Here is a 5,847-nt window from a genome sequence, read left to right as displayed (position 1 = left end):
CTGTCAACGTGCCTAAAATCATCAAGCTATATAATAAGAACGTCTCGTTAGAACTAAAACTAAAAATAACAATGAATTCACGGACCAAACTTTCTTAGCATTTATTATTTTTTATCAGCATACAGGAGACATATATGTTCAATTGAATCTCTGATATAAAAACTGTGCCTGCGTATTCATCACACTGCGTTGAGGACTCATTGTGTTCAAACTGAACTCTATAACTACTTAATTAGTTATAATAATTGAGAGAAAATTGATACAGAAACAGTTGCCCGATGATAATGACGGGAACTGCTATTGTATATTTAAGGGTTTGGTACAAAAATATTGCTTATATCCAGGATTAATGTCGTGCTGTCATGTTTTTAATTTTTATTGGTTAAATTTTTTTTTTACTTTTTATTGGGTTAATTTTTACTTTTTATAGGGTTCATTTGTACTTTTTATTGAGTTATTTTTACGTTTTATTGGGTCTATTATATATATATATATATATATATATATATATATATATATATATATATATATATATATATATATATATTTACCGAATTTGACCCAATAAAAAGTAAAAATGAACTTCGGAAAGTTAATTTTTCAACTTCCTACTACAGTGAAGAAAAACATAAGGAATATCGAAAAGGTTCGTGCCAGAATCATAAATCTAAAACTGTCGTTTTCAACGATCGATATAAATATATCGATCGTTGATCGATATATAATCGATATAAATATATCGATTATATATCGATTATATATCGATATATATGTATATATATATATATATATATATATATATATATATATATATATACATATATATATATATATATATATATATATATATATATATATATATATATATATATATATATATATATATAATATATAATTTAAGAAAAAAATAGGGGTGGTTGAAGAAAATATCAGTGTTCAGGGAGAAATCAACAAGGTCTTCTCTGAATTCTCTTTATTTTCTTCATCGAGGCTGTGGGTCCCTACAATTACATAGGTGGTGGTACCCCTAATACATATATATTACATCTCAGATGTCACCATTTACATAACACCCCAGCTCAGGGCTTTCTATATATCACTGCTTCTTACTCCGGTGCCTACCTCTGCCTTCTCACCTATTTATGTCTGCAGGATCGAACATTGGCTCTTTACTCCCGCCTCTATAGCCTCCGGTTGCTTAAAGCAATGACTCCTGTCCTATTTCCCAATCATATCAAATTTATGTCTCTCCACCTCTGTAATTCATTGTGCTCCTCTACGTGTTCTCGTACTCAAATTCCTGTCAACTCTTTATTTGTTTTCCTACAAAGTTAATATAATTGTCATGGGGGTAATGGTGTTAACCTAGACAAGATGCAATGGTATTTAAACTCGTACAACACCTGTCTTACTAGGAACTGGTGTTTCACTGTGTAGGCATCATTCATGTAATGATCACCACTTCACTGATACTCTGATGATGTTGGTTGACACTTTATCTTTATCTTGAGATGATTTTAGGGCTTTTTAGTGTCCCCGCGGCCCGGTCCTTGACCAGGCCTCCAACCCCAGGAAGCAGCCCGTGACAGCTGACTAACACCCAGGTACCTATTTTATTGCTAGGTAACATGGGCATAGGGTGAAAGAAACTCTGCCCGTTGTTTCTCGCCGGCGCCTGGGATCGAACCCGGGACCACAGGATCACAAGTCCAGCGTGGCTGTCCTCCCGGCCGACCCGGGGTGAGGTAATTAACAAATTAAGTAAATCCAACGATTCAAAGTAGTGAGTAGGCAAATTAAAAGAAAAACTCAACAATTATGCTAGAGACAAGATTGGAATTAAAGCTCAGGGATCTGGATTTTTGTTTACACATTCAGGTAAGCTTCCTAGCTAGATTGTCCCTGGATTAAGGCAATAGTGATTATAGGATTAATGTGTTTGAACAGCAGAGTTGTACAAGCTCTGGTCTACAATTATGTTCTCGACCTCTAGGTCAAATGACCCATAATCAACCCTACCAGATGGGTCAACTCTCACCTTCCCCCTTCTGTCATCTAACAGCAAGTTGAAACAATGACCCATTATTCCCTCTGTTTCCCATGGAACTTTAGGCCTCCCGTCTAGACTATTTCCCGCTCTCGAACAGTGAGTAATATTTCGACTTAATGACCCCAGACCTCAGAGACGAGCATAACCGGTCTATGACCTGTTATGCACTTTAGGTCATAGACCATTGTTAAATGGTCACTTTCAGTGTCACTCAAGGACTCTAAAAATCAAGAACCTGGACCCAAGGCCTCCATTAAATATTTGGACTCCATTGAGAACTTCAGGTTGCTGCTTGAAAGAGACGGTGGGAGGAGAGAGATAGGGAGAGAATGGGTGGGAGGAGAGAGAGATGGGGAGAGAATGGGTGGGAGGAGAGAGAGATGGGGAGAGAATGGGTGGGAGGAGAGAGAGATGGGGAGAGAATGGGTGGGAGGAGAGAGAGATGGGGAGAGAATGGGTGGGAGGAGAGAGATATGGGGAGAGAATGGGTGGGAGGAGAGAGAGATGGGGAGAGAATGGGAGAAAACAGACACAAAATAGTCATGCGTTAATCATAGGATTGAGTGACACCTGTCAAGATTAACAAAAAAGGTACCCAGAATCAGTGTTAGTTTCTCTCTCTCTCTCTCTCTCTCTCTCTCTCTCTCTCTCTCTCTCTCTCTCTCTCTCTCTCTCTCTCTCTTTCTCTCCACTCCAGCCATTGATGCTCATTATCCAACGCAATTCTCTCAAATAAATTCTATGGGGCAGTTACATTTGATTACATATAGAAACACAAAAGTAGACAAACAATACAATCCGACAAGGGAAAATTGTGGCTTGTGCGTCTGATTGTGAAGCGTTAATGATCCAGGATTATCCTGGCTTGAAACATACACTGTACAATTAATACGAGTGAATGTTTATCCCCACGGGCAAAAACCTTTTAGGAGATTAATTTATATATAATGATGCATGCATATATTCCCGTGAAAATGGATACGATTGAAAACGCTGAAACAGATCTCGTTATTAAAATAATATTAACTTTAAAACAAAAGCTTAACAAGGGGAATAGTTAATCATGCACTTTAGTTTAGGGTGAATCTGGATATTATGAAATATTACAATTTACTGACATCAAATTATTTAAGATTGCATAAATGCTGTTGTTGGAACGTTTTCATAACACATTGAAAAAGCACCGTAAAGGTCCACTTTTCAATGATTTGGATGGGGAAATAGTTTGTTGATCGATGTTTAGGTCTGTTTATGTTCTTCTATATTTAGGCCTGTGCTTGTTAGAAACTAAACTGCACATTATTGTAACCTGAATTAATCTCATCAAAATGTTTTACTGATTCTGTGTTTTGGGTGATGAACAGAGTGTTCATTGTTCCGGGAATATATTGAGTTAAACGTATAATTTAGTTTGATTAGTCACTGGATGCAAGAGCCCCTTAACCCCCACCTGGTTATTTTCGAAGCATTGAAGCTCGAATTCAGACAATGAATCAAACTAAAGTAAGATAACATCATTATCAGGAGATTTTTGTATGATGGCAATTTTTTTATGTATTCTACATAGTATTCTCGGTTTGGTGCCTTCTTTTAATCATTTCTTTCGCCTGTATGAATTGTTGTTACTCATCTTGTTTGCAGGTAATATCCAGTGAGTAGTGCAACCATTTTTGCGTTGCTAATTAGCATTAGTTGTGTGATTTGATTTGTAACACCGCACAACGATTGATAATGCAACAAAGATCCGTCGCTTAATGTTATTTAGTGAGACTAAATAGAATTTGCAAGGGATATTTTACCGGCCTTTGAGCAATTGTTACCCCTTAAAAACTACTTAATAGATTGCAGCTTGCTTATTATCTACTGTGTTGGATATTGCGTTTGACCCTAAGTTTCATTCGTGATCCTTATTAGTTAATTTACAACCTTTTTTATTCTTTGCCTAACTTTCTTAAAAAGAAAAGGGAGAACTGCTCCAGTTTCTATATATATATATATATATATATATATATATATATATATATATATATATATATATATATATATATATATATATATATATATATATATATATATAAATATGTCGTACCTAGTAGCCAGAACTCACTTCTCAGCCTACTATGCATGGCCCGATTTGCCTAATAAGCCTAGTTTTCATGAATTAATGTTTTTTCGACAACCTAACCTGCCTAACCTAACCTAACCTAACGTTTTCGGCTACCTAACCTAACCTAACCTATAAAGATAGGTTAGGTTAGGTTAGGTAGGGTTGGTTAGGTTCGGTCATATATCTACGTTAATTTTAACTCCAATAAAAAAAAATTGACCTCATACATAATGAAATAGGTAGCTTTATCATTTCATAAGAAAAAAATTAGAGAAAATATATTAATTCAGTAAAACTTGGCTTATTAGGCAAATCGGGCCTCGCATAGTAGGCTGAGAAGTGAGTTCTGGCTACTAGGTACGACATATATATATATATATATATATATATATATATATATATATATATATATATATATATATATATATATATATATATATATAGACATATGTCGTACCTAGTAGCCAGAATGCACTTCTCAGCCTACTATGCAAGGCCCGATTTACCTAATAAGCCAAGTTCTCCCGAATTAATATATTTTCTCTAATTTTGTTCTTATGAAATGACAAAGCTACCCATTTCATTACGTATGAGGTAAAAAAAAAATTATTGGAACTAAAATTAACGTAGATATATGACCGAACCTAACCAACCCTACCTAACCTAACCTAACCTATCTTTATAGGTTAGGTTAGGTTAGGTGGCCGAAAAAGTTAGGTTAGGTTAGGTTAGGTAGGTTAGGTAGTCGAAAAACAATTAATTCATGAAAACTTGGCTTATTAGGCAAATCAGGCCTTGAATAGTAGGCTGAGAAGTGCGTTCTGGCTACTAGGTACGACATATATATATATATATATATATATATATATATATATATATATATATATATATATATATATATATATATATATATATATATATACCTTTTGAATATATAGGAATTGTTGCGTTCATGCATACATACTTGTATTCATACATGGGCATTCTTTATACATGTATATATACATACCAAATACACATCATGTCTTTTTATTAAGCGAACCAACAAAAAACTCATGAAAACTTCAGTTTTGGCTCTTGTTGCAAACTCCGCGAGTGAGGACCAAGCTGATCAATAATGGCATGTACGGTTTGTACGTGATGCCGTACTGTGCGAGCCTTACTGTACGGGCCGTACTGTGTGGCCGTACTGTGCGGGCCGTACTGTGTGGCCGAACATTTATTCGGAAATTTAGAAAAAATGTAAATAAAAAATTGGTTGATTTCCTGATGGTTTTATAAGAATTATTTATTTGGAATACGATATATAAATATATACCTATAAGAAAGTGTCTGTTCTAAGTAGGAGGCTAGACGCTGGGGGCTAGACTCTCACATTTGCAGGAGGAATGGGCTGGGGTAAGGGACAGACATAGGCTGATTTGCATAGGACTAAGTTAAATGAAATATAGACAGTAATCCTAAAACCAAGTGCGATTTTTGTGAATTTTGAAAATAAATCTGAGCTGTATTGTCCGTAGAGTGTTTAAAATACTCTTGCCATTTCCCCAAGCGTTTTCACATTTTATATATGAAAAGAAATATTAGAATTCGAGGTTTGAGGTGGTGATCGGGGGAGGGAAAGCAAATGTAGGTGAAGAGGGAAGAAGGGGGAGTGGGGGAGAGGAGTTAAGAGGAAGGAAGGAAGAGG

Source organism: Procambarus clarkii, chromosome 14 (genome assembly GCF_040958095.1).
Source record: "Procambarus clarkii isolate CNS0578487 chromosome 14, FALCON_Pclarkii_2.0, whole genome shotgun sequence".
NCBI classification, from domain to species: domain Eukaryota; kingdom Metazoa; phylum Arthropoda; class Malacostraca; order Decapoda; family Cambaridae; genus Procambarus; species Procambarus clarkii.
This window is presented reverse-complemented; position numbering follows the sequence as displayed.